Raw genomic sequence first — 17,289 nt, 5'->3', positions numbered from 1 at the left:
GACTCCTAGCTGCTGGACAACCAGTGAATTCCCAGAAATTCATAACTTTTAAAACTCCCAGATGGTTTTGTTGCAGCTAGTTCAATACTGGTTTATAAGATTTCTTTTGTAATCAGTGTCCTAAAGCAAGATGGTCATCAATGATCAGGCAGAAATGCCATTTTTTAAACTGGTCTTTTGCTATGAAGTAAATGGCAACCCACTCCAGTGTTCTTGCCTGGAGAATCCCAGGGATGGGGGAGCCTGGTGGGCTGCTATCTATGGGGTCGCACAGAGTCAGACACGGCTGAAGAGACTTAGCAGCAGAAGCAGGAGCAAAAACAAGCACTTCTTTAGCTTACTTTTTATGAATATTCATCTTTGAAGAAATAAAATAAACAAAACATCCTCAAGGATGAAGTTCTAGAGTGGAGTGCACCTTTTGTAAAACCCTGTAACCGTGCATCCCTAGACAAACATGCGTGGGTGCTCAGCCGCTTCAGTCATGTCCAATTCTTTGCAATTCTATGGACTGCAGCCTGCCAGGCTCCTCTGTCCATGGCATTCTCCAGGCAAGGGTTGTCATGCCCTCCTCCAAGGGACCTTCCTGACCCAGCAATCGAACCCACAACTCCTGAGTCTCCTGCATCGCAGGAAGATTCTTTACCACTAAGCCATAGGGGAAGCCCCATGCTAGACTCAAAGATGGAAGTTTAGCTCAGCCTGATTCCTGGAGTCACTCTCCACAGATTTGTATCAAGCAGCTTCATCAGTGCAAAGTAAACATACAGATAATTTCCCTGATCTAGATTTAAGTAATAAAATCAGGCTCAGATTCTCTTTTGGGTTCACATATTCCTTCCTTTCTCCTTTATTTTCCAACTCCGTTGTCAAAAATGGCCTCAAAACTATGCTAGGAAGGAATTCTGAAAAAATTTGACACATTAAACAGAAAGCGAAAAATAAGTTTGGATGATGCTGGGTTGAAAGTAAATGTATAACACATGGACACAGAAAGCTACTATCCACACCTTTAAAAAACTACATAGGACAATGAGAACACAGAGGAGAAATATTTGGAGTTGGGGTCACATTAGAAGACTCATGCAACATTGAAGAAATACATTTGCTAAACTTGGAGTTTTAATTGTTTTATAAATACACAACATTCACAAAACTATACTGCACTTATTTTAAATAAAGAAATTAATAAGATTTGACATGTGTACACATTTGTGAAGCTATTATTCCAAGCAAGATAATGAACAGTGCATCACCCAAAAGAGTTTCCTCACATCTCTTTATAATCTTCTCTCAATCCTCTCCCCACCTCCTACTCCAATTTTCATGCAGCACTTCCATCATGAACTAGTTTGCATATTTTATATGATATAAATGGAATCACGTGTACTCTTTGGTCTACTTTCTTTCTCTCAGCATAATTAAGATTCTTTCATGGTTGTAAGTATCAATGGTTCATTCCTTTGTATTGATGAAAAGTCTTCCGTTACATAGACATAAAACAATTTGTTAATCTAGTCACCTATTAGCAAACATTTCTGTTAGTTCTAGTTGGAGGCTGCTACAAACAAAGTTGCTTTGAGCTTTTTTGTGTCACATTTTTAGTAGCCATGTGCTTTCATTTTTTTCTTGGGTGAATATCTGGAAGTGGAATCCCTGGAGCATATGGTAGGTGTTTATTTGACTTTAACTTTCTTATTTTTCTAGTGGTTTTTTATAGATTCCCTTGGATTTTATACTAAGATAATTATGCTGTCTGTGACTAAAGACAGGTTCATGTCTTCCTTTCCAAATTGTGTTTTTTTGCTTCTTTCTCTTGCCTTTTTACACTGGCTAGAATCCCTAGTAAAACACTAAATACAAACAGTGAGAGCAAAAATTCTTCCCCTAGTGCTGAAATTAGGGGGGAAGCATTCATTCTTTCATCATCAAGTATGATGTTTGATGTAGTTTTTGTAGAGGCTTTTTATTAAGTTGAGGAAATTCCTTAGGTCCTAATTTTCTGGAAGTTTTTGAACAGGAATGGATGCTGAATTATCTCAAATGCTTTTTCTGCATCTATTGAGGTTATTCTCGTTAATTATCAACTGCTACTTGTCAGCCCCTGTAACTACACTGTTGATAACTTGCCACAATAAAATGTCAAAGAATATATTACTCTCCCATTTTATATAATAAAACAAGGCTAACAAGTGTCTAGAAAGTTTGTGGCCAAGCTAATAATTTTGAATAGAAATCTCTCTGATAGCAAAACCTGATTCCCTGTTTTTTATACTATGGATAATTTTCCGGGGCTTCCCTGGTGGCTCAGTGGTAAAGAACCCACCTGCAATGTAGAAGCTGCAGGTTGGATCCCTGAGTTGGGAAGATCCCCTGGAGGAGGAAATGGCAATCCACTGCAGTATTCTCGCCAGGATAATCCCCTGGAGAGAGGAGCCTGGCAGGCTACAGTCCACGGGGTCACAGAGGGCTGGACATGACTGAAGCAGCAGAGCGCACGCGCACACAGTACCATCTGTTAACTGCTTTCTTCTTTATTTCTGCACATTGAACAATAAAAAGTGACTAAATCATCACAGATTTGACCCTTTCACCAAAGGAGGACAGCAACACATTGGAAAGAATATCCAAGCTGCAGTTCAGGAGCTGACCACCAGGTACTGCCTTGGCCATTCCTTTCAAATCAATTGTTAGGCACCTGAGGAGCAATGCACTGTAACGAAGATGACAAATTCTTCTAGGTTTAGGTGAACGCCCAGAGTACCACACTTTCATTCACAGCTCATGGTCACTCGCTTTCTCTAGTCCTTGAAACTGGCTTATGATAAAGTAGTCAGGAGGATGGCTGTTCAAATTAACTAGGATAAATACTTCTCAAAAATTTAAAAACAGAAGTGTCATATGATTTAAGAATTCCACTTCTGATTATGTCAAAAATTGAAATTTTGGTATATGCCCCAAATACTGAGATATTTATATATCTATGTTTCTGTCAAAAGGTGGAAGCAACCAAAATATCACCAAATGAATGGATAGATGAAATATGGCCTATACCTACCCTAGAATACCATTCAACCTTAAAAAGGAAAGAAATTCTAAAACATGCTACAACATAGATGAAACTTGAGTACATCATGATAAATGAAATAAGACACAAAATGACCAGTGTTGCATGATTCCACTTATACAGGCTGTCTGAAGTAGTCAAACTCAGAGAGAGTAGAAGAGTAGTGGCCAGGGGCTGGAGGGACAGGGGAATGGGGAGCTACTCTTTAATGAGTACAAATTTTCAGTTTTTCAACATGGAAAGAGTTCTAGAGATGAATAATGTTTCTGTTTAATAATAATGTAAATGTATTTAATATCACTGTATTCAGTTCAGTTCAGTTCAGTCGCTCAGTTGTGTCCGACTCTTTGCGACCCCATGAACTGTAGCACGCCAGGCCTCCCTGTCCGTCACCAACTCCCGGAGTTTACTCAAACTCATGCCCATCGAGTCAGTGATGCCATCCAGCCATCTCATCCTCTGTTGCCCGCTTCTCCTCCTGCCCCCAATCCCTCCCAGCATCAGGGTCTTTTCCAATGAGTCAACTCTTGGCATGAGGTGGCCAAAGTATTGGAGTTTCAGCTTTAGCATCAGTCCTTCCAATGAACACCAAGGACTGATCTCCTTTAGGATGGACTGGTTGGACCTCCTTGCAGTCAAAGGAACTCTCAAGAGTCTTCTCCAACACCACAGTTCAAAAGCATCAATTCTTCGGCACTAAGCTTTCTTCACAGTCCAACTCACATCCATACATGACCACTGGAATACATGATCACTGTATTATACACTTAAGATTATTAATATGGTAAAAAAAAAAAAAAGTCTGTTAGGATGGTAAAATTTTTTGAGTTAAACAAATTTAAGACTTTTTAAAATTAACTTTTACTGGAGTATAGTTGATTTACTGTGTCAGTTTCCGCTGTATAGCAAAGTGAATCAGTTGTGCACACACAGCACACCCACTCTAGAATTATACTCCCATGTAGGTCCTTAAAAAATATTGAGCAGAGTTCCCTGTGCCCTACAGTAGGTTTCTTATTAGTTATCTGTCTATATTATATGTGCAGTAGTGTGTATATGACAATCCCAGCCTCCTAATTTATCCCTCCCCTACTTCCCCCTTGGTAACCATAAATTTGTTTCCTATATCTGTGACTACTTCTGTTTTGGAATTAGGTTCATTTGTACCATTTTTTAAGACTCCACATATAAGTAATATATGATACTTGTCTTTGTTTGACTTCAGTCAGTGTGACAATCTCCAGGGCCATCCATGTTGCTGCAAATGGCATTACCTCATTGTGTTTTATGGCTGAGTAATGGTGTATAGTATACATGTACCACACCTTCTCTCTCTTTTTTTTTTTTATAATTGTTTTATTAAAGTAAAACATATTTGTGATAAAATCTACTTGATAATTTTTTAGAATGTGGACACTTGTATAATTGTCATACTGATTATGAAATAGAACATGATCAACATAGTATACTTGTTTTTTTTTTTTTCCCATACGGTTATTTTTTTTGGGGGGGGGTTTGTCATACATTGATATGAATCAGCCATGGATTTACACGTATTCCCCATCCCGATCCCCGCTCCCACCTCCCTCTCCACCCGATTCCCCCGGGTCCTCCCAGTGCACCAGGCCGGAGCACTTGTCTCATGCATCCCACCTGGGCTGGTGATCTGTTTCACCATAGATAGTACACATGCTGTTCTTTTGAAATATCCCACCCTCACCTTCTCCCACAGAGTCCAAAAGTCTGTTCTGTATTTCTGTGTCTCTTTTTCTGTTTTGCATATAGGGTTATCGTTACCACCTTTCTAATTTCCATATATATGTGTTAGTATGCTATAATGTTCTTTATCTTTCTGGCTTACTTCACTCTGTATAAGGGGCTCTAGCTTCATCCATCTCGTTAGGACTGGTTCAAATGAATTCTTTTTAATGGCTGAGTAATATTCCATGGTGTATATGTACCACAGCTTCCTTATCCATTCATCTGCTGATGGGCATCAAGGTTGCTTCCATGTCCTGGCTATTATAAACAGTGCTGCGATGAATATTGGGGTGCACGTGTCTCTTTCAGATCTGGTTTCCTCAGTGTGTATGCCCAGAAGTGGGATTGCTGGGTCATATGGCAGTTCTATTTCCAGTTTTTTAAGAAATCTCCACACTGTTTTCCATAGCGGCTGTACTAGTTTGCATTCCCACCAACAGTGTAAGAGGGTTCCCTTTTCTCCACACCCTCTCCAGCATTTATTGCTTGTAGAGTTTTGGATAGCAGCCATCCTGACTGGCGTGTAATGGTACCTCATTGTGGTTTTGATTTGCATTTCTCTGATAGTGAGTGATGTTGAGCATCTTTTCATGTGTTTGTTAGCCATCTGTATGTCTTCTTTGGAGAAATGTCTGTTTAGTTCTTTGGCCCATTCTTTGATTGGGTCATTTATTTTTCTGGAATTGAGCTGCAGGAGTTGCTTGTATATTTTTGAGATTAATCCTTTGTCTGTTTCTTCATTTGCTATTATTTTCTCCCAATCTGAGGGCTGTCTTTTCACCTTACTTATAGTTTCCTTTGTAGTGCAAAAGCTTTTAAGTTTCATTAGGTCCCATTTGTTTAGTTTTGCTTTTATTTCCAATATTCTGGGAGGTGGGTCATAGAGGATCTTGCTGTGATTTATGTCGGAGAGTGTTTTGCCTATGTTCTCCTCTAGGAGTTTTATAGTTTCTGGTCTTACATTTAGATCTTTAATCCATTTTGAGTTTATTTTTGTGTATGGTGTTAGAAAGTGTTCTAGTTTCATTCTTTTATAAGTGGTTGACCAGTTTTCCCAGCACCACTTGTTAAAGAGGTTGCCATTTTTCCATTGTATATCCTTGCCTCCTTTGTGAAAGATAAGGTGTCCATAGGTTCGTGGATTTATCTCTGGGCTTTCTATTCTGTTCCATTGATCTATATTTCTGTCTTTGTGCCAGTACCATACTGTCTTGATGACTGTGGCTTTGTAGTAGAGTCTGAAGCCAGGCAGGTGGATTCCTCCAGTTCCATTCTTCTTTCTCAAGATTGCTTTGGCTATTCGAGGTTTTTTGTATTTCCATACAAATTGAGAAATTCTTTGGTCTAGTTCTGTGAAAAATACCATTGGTAGCTTGATAGGGATTGCATTGAATCCATAGACTGCTTTGGGTAGAATAGCCATTTTGACAATATTGATTCTTCCAATCCATGAACACGGTATGTTTCTCCATCTGTTTGTGTCCTCTTTGATTTCTTTCATCAGTGTTTTATAGTTTTCTATGTATAGGTCTTTTGTTTCTTTAGGTAGATATACTCCTAAGTATTTTATTCTTTTTGTTGCAATGGTGAATGGTATTGTTTCCTTAATTTCTCTTTCTGTTTTTTCATTGTTAGTGTATAGGAATGCAAGGGATTTCTGTGTGTTAATTTTATATCCTGCAACTTTACTATATTCATTGATTAGTTCTAGTAATTTTCTGGTAGAGTCTTTAGGGTTTTCTATGTAGAGGATCATGTCATCTGCAAACAGTGAGTGTTTCACTTCTTCTTTTCCTATCTGGATTCCTTTTACTTCATTTTTCTGCTCTGATTGCTGTGGCCAGAACTTCCAACACTATGTTGAATAGTAGTGGTGAGAGTGGGCACCCTTGTCTTGTTCCTGATTTCAGGGGAAATGCTTTCAATTTTTCACCATTGAGGGTGATGCTTGCTGTGGGTTTGTCATATATAGCTTTTGTTATGTTGAGGTATGTTCCTTCTATTCCTGCTTTTTGGAGAGTTTTAATCATAAATGAGTGTTGAATTTTGTCAAAGGCTTTCTCTGCATCTATTGAGATAATCATATGGTTTTTATCTTTCAATTTGTTAATGTGGTGTATTACGTTGATTGATTTGCAGATATTAAAGAATCCTTGCATTCCTGGGATAAAGCCCACTTGGTCATGGTGTATGATTTTTTTAATATGTTGTTGGATTCTGTTTGCTAGAATTTTGTTAAGGATTTTTGCATCTATGTTCATCAGTGATATTGGCCTGTAGTTTTCTTTTTTTGTGGCATCTTTGTCTGGTTTTGGAATTAGGGTGATGGTGGCCTCATAGAATGAGTTTGGAAGCTTACCTTCATCTGCAATTTTCTGGAAGAGTTTGAGTCAGATAGGTGTTAGCTCTTCTCTAAATTTTTGGTAGAATTCAGCTGTGAAGCCATCTGGTCCTGGGCTTTTGTTTGCTGGAAGATTTTTGATGACAGTTTCGATTTCCTTGCTTGTGATGGGTCTGTTAAGATCTTCTATTTCTTCCTGGTTCAGTTTTGGAAAGTTATACTTTTCTAAGAATTTGTCCATTTCATCCAAGTTGTCCATTTTATTGGCATAGAGCTGCTGGTAGTAGTCTCTTATGATCCTGTGTATTTCAGTGTTGTCTGTTGTGATCTCTCCATTTTCATTTCTAATTTTGTTAATTTGGTTCTTCTCTCTTTGTTTCTTAATGAGTCTTGCTAATGGTTTGTCAATTTTGTTTATTTTTTCAAAAAACCAGCTTTTAGCTTTGTTGATTTTTGCTATGGTCTCTTTAGTTTCTTTTGCATTTATTTCTGCCCTGATTTTTAAGATTTCTTTCCTTCTGTTAACCCTGGGGTTCTTCATTTCTTCCTTCTCTAATTGCTTTAGGTGCAGAGTTAGGTTATTTATTTGGTTTTTTTCTTGTTTCTTAATGTAAGCCAGTAATGCTATTAACCTTCCCCTTAGCACTGCTTTTACAGTGTCCCATAGGTTTTGGGTTGTTGTGTTTTCATTTTCATTCATTTCTATACATATTTTGATTTCTTTTTTGATTTCTTCTATGATTTGTTGGTTATTCAGAAGCGTGTTATTTAGCCTCCATATGTTTGAAGTTTTAACAATTTTTTCCCTGTAATTGAGATCTAATCTTACTGCACTGTGGTCAGAAAAGATGACTGGAATGATTTCAATTTTTTTGAATTTTCCAAGACCAGATTTATGGCCCAGGATGTGATCTATTCTGGAGAAGGTTCCGTGTGCACTTGAGAAAAAGGTGAAGTTGATTGTTTTGGGGTGAAATGTCCTATAGATATCAATTAGGTCTAGCTGGTCCATTGTGTCATTTAAGGTTTGTGTTTCCTTGTTAATTTTCTGTTTAGTTGATCTATCCATAGTTGTGAGTGGGGTATTAAAGTCTCCCACTATTATTGTGTTACTATTAATTTCCTCTTTCATACTCGTTAGTGTTTGCTGCCCATATTGCGGTGCTCCTATGTTTGGTGCATGTATATTTATAATTGTTATATCTTCTTTGATTGATCCTTTGATCATTATGTAGTGTCCTTCTTTGTCTCTTTTCACTTCCTTTATTTGAAAGTCTATTTTATCTGATATGAGTATTGCGACTCCTGCTTTCTTTTGGTCTCCGTTTGCATGAAATATTTTTTTCCAGCCCTTCACTTTTAGTCTGTATGTGTCTCTTGTTTTGAGGTGGGTCTCTTGTAGACAGCATATATAGGGGTCTTGTTTTTGTATCCATTCAGCCAATCTTTGTCTTTTGGTTGGGGCATTCAACCCAGTTACATTTAGAGTAATTATTGATAGGTGTGGTCCCGTTGCCATTTCCTTTGTTGTTTTGGGTTCACGTTTATACAACCTTTCTGCATTTCCTGTCTAGAGAAGATCCTTTAGCATTTGTTGAAGAGCTGGTTTGGTGGTGCTGAATTCTCTCAGCTTTTGCTTATCTGTAAAGCTTTTGAATTCTCCTTCATATCTGAATGAGATCCTTGCTGGATACAGTAATCTAGGTTGTAGGTTATTCTCTTTCATAACTTTCAGTACGTCCTGCCATTCCCTTCTGGCCTGGAGGGTTTCTATTGATAGATCAGCTGTTATCTTTATGGGAATCCCTTTGTGTGTTATTTGTTGTTTTTCCCTTGCTGCTTTTAATATTTGTTCCTTGTGTTTGATCTTTGTTAATTTGATTAATATGTGTCTTGGGGTGTTTCGCCTTGGGTTTATCCTGTTTGGGACTCTCTGGGTTTCTTGGATTTGGGTGGCTATTTCCTTCCCCATTTTAGGGAAGTTTTCAGCTATTATCTCCTCGAGTATTTTCTCATGGCCTTTCTTTTTGTCTTCTTCTTCTGGAACTCCTATGATTCGAATGTTGGGGCGTTTCACAGTGTCCCAGAGGTCCCTGAGGTTGTCCTCATTTCTTTTGATCCTTTTTTCTTTTTTCCTCTCTGCTTCATTTATTTCCACCATTTTATCTTCTACCTCACTTATCCTATCTTCTGCCTCCGTTATTCTACTCTTGGTTCCCTCCAAAGTGTTTTTGATCTCATTCATTGCATTATTCATTTGTAATTGACTCTTTTTTATTTCTTCTAGGTCTTTATTAAACATTTCTTGAATCTTTTCAATCTTTGTTTCCAGGCTATTTATCTGTAACTCCATTTTGTTTTCAAGATTTTGGATCATTTTTATTATCATTATTCTAAATTCTTTTCCAGGTAGATTCCCTATCTCCTCCTCTTTTGTTTGACTTGGTGGGCATTTTTCATGTTCCTTTACCTGTTGGGTATTTCTTTGCCTTTTCATCTTGTTTAGATTGCTGTATCTGGAGTGGGCTTTCTGTATTCTGGAGGTCTGTGGTTCCTTTTTGTTGTGGAGGATTAACCCAGTGGGTGGGGTTAGACGATTGGCTTGTCAAGGTTTCCTGGTTAGGGAAGCTTGCGTCAGTGTTCTGGTGCGTGGAACTTGATTTCTTCTCTTTGGAGAGCAATGGAGTGCCCAGTAATGAGTTTTGAGATGGGTCTATGTGTTAGGTGTGACCTTGGGCAGCCTGTATGTTGATGTTCAGGGCTATGTTCCTGCATTGCTGGAGAATTTGCATGGTATGTCTTGCTCTAAAACTTATTGGCTCTTGGGTGGTGCTTGGTTTCAGTGTAGGTATGAAGGCTTTTGGACAGTCACTTATTACTTAAAGTTCCATGTAGTCAGGAGTTTTCTGGTGTTTTCAGGTTTTGGGCTTAAGTCTCCTGCCTCTGGATTTCAGTTTTATTCTCCCTGTAGTCTCAGGACTTCTCCAACTATACAGCCCTGATAAGAAAACTTCTAGGTTAATGGCTAAAACATTCTCCCCCGTTAGGGACACCCAGAGAGGTTCACAGAGTTACATGAAGAAGAGGAGAGGGAGGAGGGAGATAGAGATGAGCAGGAGGAGAAAAAAGGGGACTCAAGAGGAGAGAGACAGATCTATGCAGCTGTCTGTTCCCAGAGTGTTCTCCGTAGCCCAGTCACCTACAAAGATTCACAGAATTGGATTGGGAAGAGAAGGGGAAAGGAGGAAATAGAGGTGTTCTGAGGTAGAAAACAGAGAGTCAAGATTGGGAGAGAATAATCTTCGGTTTAAAAATAGGGCTTCTCTTCTTTTTTTTTTTTGTAAGGTTATAGTGTATTGAAAATGAAAATTAAGGAGTAGTAGAGGAGTACTAGAGGACTTTAAAAGAAATGAAAGAAAAAGAACAATAGAAAATAGAAGAGAAAAAGGAAAGAAAAAAAAGAAGAAAAAAGAAAAAAAGAAAGAAAAAGAAAAAAAAAAAAAAGAAAAAGAAAAAAATTTTTTTTTCCCTAATTAAAAAAATCGTAAAAATCTATGGAAATGAAAGTTAAGGAGTAATGGGGGAGTAATAGCGGATTTTAAAGGAAAATAAAAGAGAAAAAATAAAAAAGAAAAAAGAAAAAAAAGAGAAAAAAGTAAAATTATATCTAGAAGTTTCTCTGGAGCTGTTGCAGTCAGTGTGGGTTCGACTCAGTCTCCGATAGCTCCTCGTTCCAGCTTACGCTTCTCAATATCTACAGGGCCCTTCCGGTGTAGTCAGTGTTTTCTAGAGGGATTTTAATCTGTTGCACCAGTCCCTTCTGAAGCGGTTCCCTTTGTTTATTTGGCTTCTGTTTGCCGGTCTCTTCAGAGCCTCATTTCTGCCCTGACACAGGCGGGCGGAGGTGGACTCTTATTCAAGTAGCTAGTTCCGTCGCTCTGCGGGGAGGGGCTGGCGCTGCGGGGAGGGGCTTGCGCTGCCGGGAGGGGCTGACGCTGCTTTCTCCGTCTGCGCTGCTCAGGCTCCCGGCTGTTCTATATGGAGCGCGCCCCGCGCTGCGCGAGGTTCCAGCCCTCGGGTGTTCCACAAAAGCGCGGAAGGAAAAGCTGCGCCTGCTCTCTGTGCCTTCCCCGTCAGAGCGGTCCAGGCAGCCAGGGGCTTGGTGGTCGCACTCTCCCCAGGTGTGGCGCGCCCCCTCCCTTCCGTGGACCCAGTCTCAGTTTCCACTGGCGCCAGTCGGGTGCGCGCGCCTTCTGCCCTCTGCGTCCCCAGCCCCAGTCCCCGCCCGCGCCGGTCGGGTGCCTGCGCCCTGTGTCTCGCCGCGACCTTCCCCTCCCCCCTGCCTCCTGCCTCCGGCAGGGCTGGGCCGGTCCACAGCCTGCGAGCTCTTCTCTGGATTTTCTCGGTCTCTTTGTTCTGCCAATGGCCGGCAGTGTGTTCGGGCCGGTTAATTTACTCTCTCTCTTTTGGTCTCCCACAGTTCAAGTTGGCAACTCACAGAAGCTCCCTCTGATTGTCCTCAGGGCACTCAGGCCCGGACCCTACCCCAAGCAATGCCGCCTAAGACTTCCCGGGACGGATCTCCGTCCTTAGCTCTTTTGTCTCACTTTTTATCTTTTATATTTTGTCCTACCTCCTTTCGAAGACAATGGGCTGCTTTTCTGGGTGCCTGATGACCTCAGCTAATGATCAGAAGTTGTTTTGCGAAGTTTGCTCTGCGTTCAGTTATTCTTTTGATGAATTTGTAGGAGAGAAACTGGTCTCCCCGTCCTACTCCTCCACCATCTTGGCTCCTCCGTACCACACCTTCTTTATCCATTCTTTCCATAGACATATAGTTTGCTTCCATGTCCTTGGTATTGTAAATAGTGCTGCAGTGAACATTAGGGTGCATGTATTTTTTCAAAGTATGTTTTCTCCAGATTTATGCCCAGGAGTGGAATTGCTGGGTCATATGGTAGCACTCATTTTAGTTTTTTAAGGAACTTCCATACTGTTCTCCATAGTGGCTATACCAATTTACATTTCCACCAACAGTGTAGGAGGGTTCCCTTTTCTTCTTTTCTCCACTCCTTCTCCAGCATTTATTGCTTGTAGATTCTTTGATGATGGCCATTCTGATCAGTGTGAGTGAAAGTGAAAGTCACTCATTCATGTCCGACTCTTTGTGACCCCATGGACTATACAGTCCATGGAATTCTCCAGGCCAGAATACTGGGGTGGGTAGTCTTTCACTTCTCCAGGGGAGCTTCCCAATCCAGGGATCAAACCCAGGTTTCCCACATTGCAAGCAGATTTTTTATGAACTGAGCCACCAGGGAAGCCCAAAGATCAGTGTGAAGTGATACCTCATTGTAGTTTTGATTTGCATTTCTCTAGTAATTAATGGCGGTGAGAATCTTTTCATGTGCCTTTTGGTCACCTGTACCTGTTCTTTGGAGAAATGTCTATTGGATCGTCCCCTCATTTTTAATTTGAATTGTTTGGGTTTGTTTGTCTTTTTTTTTTTTTTTTTTTTTTAATGGATCTGCATGAGCTGTTGGTATATTTTGGAGACTAATCTCTTGTCAATTCGGTTGCAAATATTTTCTCTCACTTTGTGAATTTTCTTTCTGTTTTGTTTATGATTTCCTTTGCTATGCAAAAGCTTTTAAGTTTAGTTAGGTTCCTTTTGTTTATTTTTGCTTTTATTTTCATTACTCTAGGAGGTAGAGCAAGAAAAGATTCTAGTGTGACTTATGTCAAAGAGTGTTCTGCCTATGTTATCCTCTAAGAGTTTTATAGTATCCAGTCTTACATTTAGGCCTTTAATCCATTTTGAGTTTATTTTTGTGTATGACGTTAGAGAGTGTTCTGATTTCATTCTTTTACATTTAGCTGTCCAGCTTTTCCAGCCTCACTTATTGTAAACAATGTAAGACATTCCTTTTAAGATTTCTACTCTACATAATTGCTTTCCAAATACAAATATAAGAGGCAGCTACTATACAAGATCACTTAGCAACCACCCATTACCATTCAACTTTTAAAACACTGACAGAAATGGGATTCAAGGTAGAAGGAAGAAATTGCAGAGAAGGAATATTTGGGATTGTGTAACAATGATTGAACGAGAGGGCCTAGAGGAGTGCAAAATCAGCCACATGATGGAAAAAATGCTTTTGGAGGAGTGTGCAGTGAAAGGCAAGATCAGACAGAGAACATAATTCATATAGTACTTCGCAAAATGTCCTTCTAAGGGCCACTAATTATTGATCTTTTTGTGTATAAGACTGAAGAGAGGCAGGAAAAACCTACATTATGGAAATTGAGCCATTCAGTGATAGAAGTGTTAATAAGAAGCAATGAGTATTAGCACAAAGTAGGCACCTTAGAATGTAAATAAAGGTACTATTAACTCAGCTAACAAAACTAAAATGAATGAATTTATTAAATGGTGTAAAACAACATGATATTCAAAAGAAGGAAAATCACACAGAGATTTCATGACAAAACAATACCTGTAATATAACATATAGTCAATTAATATTTAATGAATTGCTGGGAAAATTAAATAAATAGTCTTGTTTAGGCTTCAGAGACAAAGCAGAACAGGCCTCTGACCTTGCTTCTAACCTGTCTGGACACTGCCCTGACTGTAAGTTGACTGTGAGTAACTGCCTGCTGTGAGTGCAAGACTTCCAGCACCATGGATAAGATGGGGAAGGAATCTTGAGATTGTTGAGCTCCTAGAGGGATCCCCCAGCCTTAGCAACATTCCAAGTTTTACATGACTAAACGAACAGCATTAAGGAAACCAGAGCTGCAATTTGGTCACAGATTGGTGATGATATCAGTTTGCAACTGTCCTGGGATTGTAAATGGGAGCCCTGAACTGTAATCTTTGAAGTCTTACCCACGGAGAGGACTCTTTTCATAATTGGGACTCCAGATGTGCTGTGACCTGGGATTTCCCAGTGCTGAAAACTCTCAAGTTTGGAGGTTGACCTCCATCCACGTCTGGATGTTGGTCAAAACCCAATTTGGGGTTTATGTATCATCTGCTCTTTCTATTTCTATTTTCTTTTAATATTAGCATGTTTAGTGCTAATATGTTGAAAGTAAGCTAGATAATTCTCCAATAAACATCTATATTATTTATTTGTATATAACAAGTGGCTTATCTTGTTAACAAATCCTTTGAACCTGAGACAAAAGTGAAAACTTTTGGTAAAACATAAATAAGTTGAAATGAAAATCCAACAATTCACACATATTTTTACTGATTAAAATTCAGACGTTTCTGAATTTCCTTAGTCAATTCTTCTAGCTCATACTAATCACTACATGGCAAGGATTTTATGTGGCTAATTTTTGTCCTCAACACATAATTTTACATTTTTAATAAATACATAATTTAAACCTAAATTTTTAGGGATAAAGAATTTTTTTTTATGAATGATAGCTTTGAATATGGCCTCTGAACCTAGAGAACTATTTTCTTAGAATGAGTATCTTCTCTCCAACCCTATGCCTGTGCAACCATAATCACTTCCTGTGTGTGCTGGCAACTCCCTGCCCTGGTCCCTACGGCAGGTGGAGCAGGGCCCTGGGTTTTGGTGCAGGTCCCTCCTCCACACGTCTCACTGTGGGCTCTCTCAGCGCACAGAAATACACTGCAGAGTCCTCCAGCTGTGAAGCTGAGATGACAAGTGTGATAGATTTTCTTGCTTTCTGGAAATTCAATGAGTAGCGACCTTCTGTGGCATTTTGCTGGTTATGAGAATCCTGACGAATAAGGAGAATCATCCCCCCACTGCTGGGCTGCTTGTACCAGAATAAACTATAACGTGACTCACTGGTGTCATACTTGCAGTCCAGGGTCACAGCTTCCTTCTCCTGCACTAGTACTTGTGGTTAGTCTTGAGTTACCTTCTGGGCAATAATGGATCCTAAAGGAAAAAAAAAAAAAAATAGAATCAGAACTTTAGGAATAAGTGGTGTGGAATGAAGAAATCCTATTTTAGACCCTACTATCCCTTCTTCCCAGGGTTCCCATAAGACTGCCTGTTCCCCCAGTCCTTAGGTCACAGAGGAGGCTCAGTTCTACCGGGACCATCCTTACCTAAATACAGTGAAGCCATGACCACTTTCAGAAGGCTGGAGAGAAGCATGTTTCAGCTCTCCGCTAGATGAAAAATATCTTCTTCAATGTCAAGGCTTTGCAAGGTGAGATGAGCCTGACAGGGTGAGGGGAAGAATTGCTGGGTATGTGCTGCTGCTGCCCCACAACAGGAAACAGGGGTTTCCTGGAGTAGCAAGTTGATGTGGCTCATGTCAACTTCTCTATGGACCAGGTGAGTGTCTCACTCACCCCAAACTTCCTTTTGCATTAACCCACTCTTCAGTTCAGTTCGGTGCAGTCGCTCAGTTGTGTCCGATCCTTTGCGACCCCATGAACCGCAGCACGCCAGGTCTCCCTGTCCATCACCAACTCCCGGAGTCCACCCAAACCCATTTTTAGTTGATACCAATTACATCTGAAAATAAACACAAGTCAAATTTGATATTTATAGGAAGAGTGATAATTTGACTGACTACTGTGTTCAGCTGTTGCATCTATGATGGAACTTGTTTCAAGATACTGCATGTAATGGATTATGGAAACAACATAAGATGTAGTGATCATTTATCCTCATACCTACATATGCTTTCTTTCACTTAAGATAGAAATAAATTGCTTTATGAAAAGTAGACAAATCTGTTTGTGTTAACTACTGCAGCTTTCTCAACCTACATATCAATATAGCAATCACTATAATTCTTCACCACATCTGCTCAGTTCCCTAACTTGGGACCTAATAGTAGGAGGAAAGATACTCTCCTTTTGCAGAAGCCTAGAGTGAATCTCGAAGACATGGAGTCCTGTCACAGTGGTCCCTTTCTCCTCTCTATTTGTTCTGACAGTCCAGGACTGTTCAGAGAGGGCTAATAGATGCTAGATATTGGTCATCAGCTTATCAAAACTTTGAATTTATATTGTTCCCATTAATTCAATTGGAACACTCTCAGCCAGGTCTGACTCTCTGCGACCCCAGACCTGCCAGGCTCCTCTGTCCATGGCATTCTCCAGGCAAGAATGCTGGAGTGGGTAGCCATTCCCTCCTCCAGTGGATCTTTCCAACCCCAGGATTGAACCCAGGTCTCCTCCTTTGTAGGCAGATTCTTGACCATCTGAGCCACCAGGGAAGCCCAAAAGAGCCTCAAAAAGCCTCTATATTCTGTGCACCTAGTTCTAAAGGAATATATCACAAGAGATCTCCATAGGACAGTTGATCATAAGACCGCTACTGATTATAATATTTGTGTGAGAATGTGAAAGGAAAGCCATGCCTAAGAATATTACTAATCAACATGTTGTCAGCTACAAATTGGCACTTGTCAAGAGTATTTGCCAGCAACTGAACAACAGCAGGGGCATTTGTCTTCTGCCTCTACAGAGATTGAACCCTGTGCTGCTGCAGCTGCTGACTTTCAAAACCCTCTGAGGGTAATGCAGGGTGGACAGTGAGGCACTCTGTGCCTCCAGGGAAACTGGTGAAACAGGTCTTTACATACTTAGATATTTTCAGGAACTGATTTCATGATCCCAGTCCTTGCATCTCTTCATATCTAGAAAAGCACTAAATCCCTTCATGGTGACATCAGTTCCTTGGGACTAGCAGAAAATTTTTTGTAAAGTAAGCATTTGATTGCATGGAATTCCCCCTTTACCAAAATCTTGTATGTTGACTTTCCCCCATTACCTCTTTGGAGCAGTCTCTCAGAGCTATCTGAGCTTTGGTCTCCCCGGCTGCAGTCCTCATTTTGCCCCAAGTAAAACTTAGCTCACCACTCTCACATTGTGCATCTTTTTAGTCAACAATGGCAAACAGCAGAGAGCTGTTACCTACAGTGGCCTACCCCTTAAAGTTGAACAGAACTTACCTTCCTATCTCAAGGTAATTACAGCATCAGCTAAACTGGTTGAAGTTTTTTTCAGATCCTGCCCTGGAATCTCCATTAAATCTGATGGTACCACACATAGCACAAATTGTTCCCCAACCTAAAACACCCAACTTTTTCTACCAATCAGTTGACT

Source organism: Dama dama, chromosome 12 (genome assembly GCF_033118175.1).
Source record: "Dama dama isolate Ldn47 chromosome 12, ASM3311817v1, whole genome shotgun sequence".
NCBI lineage: Eukaryota > Metazoa > Chordata > Mammalia > Artiodactyla > Cervidae > Dama > Dama dama.
Note: the sequence above shows the minus strand (reverse complement) of the source record.